Genomic DNA, 1,906 nt, shown 5'->3' with positions numbered 1-1,906 from the left:
GACAGCCGACTCCTTTGTCATTAGGTAAATAAGTAATTTTTGTAGGCAAGGAACTGCATGTTACAGAAATCTGGCTAATAACATGGGTCTGTATGAAGTGCCATAGCAACTAGACATAGTCTTGAGCTCTGTTTTCCTTATACTTTTTTCTAAGACAATTTGTGGCAGCTGCCACAAGGATACTGTGCATTTAAAAATGGGGGGGGGGACCTTGCATTTAAAAATGGGGGGGGGGGGGGAAGGCCAAAATATCATCTTCCAGCATGACATATCCCCTGAAATAGTTAAATTCTGGACTGAAGTCAGCTGATAGATCATAAACCTAGGATGAAGAAACCCCAAATATAATCCCACCCTGCATTCATTTGTGGATTATGGGCCAAAAGGGAACCCTGACATCATTTCATGTGCCCTTCTATGACAATGATTCATCATTTGGTCTAGTGCAAAGCACTTAATGCCCATCATTTTGCTTTGTGAGTATAAAAAGAGGGTAAGTGATGCTACTTCACATTTATAACATGCTTTGATGATACAATAAAAAACAGCACACCCCAAGCACAACTGCCTTTCCTACCTTGGAAACAGAAGTGCAGCTTTTAATTTCCAGTGCCGTGTCCGTGCGTCGACCCACCGTGAGAGCAGGGGGGACAGATTTCCACCAGAGGCCTTCAGCTAAATCGCCTCACGCCAAGCAGCTTGTTAAAAATCAGAAATCTTTCTCCAGTCACCAGCAACACGTTCAGTGCCACCATCACCTCAACAGAAACTCTCCAAGAGGCTAGAAAGACATTAAATCGCACTCTCTTCCCTGTGCTTCCTCGACACCCAGCAGTGACCGAGCAGCTTTATTTTCGTCTTTGAAGCAAGCTGCACACATTGGCCTGTATACAGAGCAGCCAGGTGGGCCAGGCTGACATGGAAATATTTCTGCCCATTAAACACTGCAGCTCTAGCATTAGCATCCTGAAGACCAAACTAATCTGGGCAGAATCAATTTAAAAAAATAAACAACATCAGATTGTCATTAATTCAAGCAAATACACCAATGCGTACGTGGTTTTGCTCCTCTGTATTTCAGTCCTCATAATTACTTTCCTTTCCTGAACATAACACTGTTTTTACACCAGCTGTTTATTAACAGAACTACTGTTTTCCTAAAACAGCAGTAGAGATTTGGACACAAAAAACCTTCAAAACACCATATTGAGTTTAAGCGAAAGCCTGCTTTTAAAATAAAATTAAAAAAAAGAAGAAAAAAAGCACTTCTTCCCCTGAAACCACAACCAGGCTGGCACTGCTTGGCATTGCCACGCTCGCACGCCTAAGGTGTGTCTGCCCAGCCGCGGCCCCGTGAACACTCCTCACCCACCTCCCAGCTCCTCGCCCACCTCCCAGCATCACTCCCAGCCAGGGGAAATGCTAAAACGAGGGCACAGCCCTCAGGAAAGGGAACCGTCGCCCTCAGCAGGGTACCGTGCTTGGTATCGCTGCCTGCGCATGGCTGAGGGGGTGCAACACCCTGCCGGCGCTCCACTTCTGTCCACCCCAGCCGAGCCCGCCTCACAGCCAAGAGGCCCTCCCTCGGGAAGTGACAAAGCCCCCAGCACGATGAAACAAGGAACAAGTTCCCAGCAGGAAAGTCACAGCGGCATTAAACACACGGGCAGCCCATGGAGCGCCACCATCTTGGCCACCATACAGCAGGTTGATGCCGGAGGCTAAGGTGGCTGGCAGGGCAGGCAGGCCCACAGGGCAGGGAGAATGCCACGTCGCCAGAGGGAAGCCATCACAGCTCTTGCTTCCTCAGCCCAGCGTCACACAAACAAACCACCTCTTGCCAGGCTGTTGGAAACCTTCATGGCGGCTGATCGTCATTGATCCCTGAAGGAAACCCCCAGGAGGC

The sequence above is a fragment of the Aptenodytes forsteri genome, unplaced genomic scaffold (assembly GCF_000699145.1).
Source record: "Aptenodytes forsteri isolate BGI_AS27 unplaced genomic scaffold, ASM69914v1 Scaffold212, whole genome shotgun sequence".
Classification (NCBI taxonomy): domain Eukaryota; kingdom Metazoa; phylum Chordata; class Aves; order Sphenisciformes; family Spheniscidae; genus Aptenodytes; species Aptenodytes forsteri.
The sequence above is the reverse complement of the archived record's forward strand: the minus strand, read 5'-3'. Positions refer to the sequence as shown.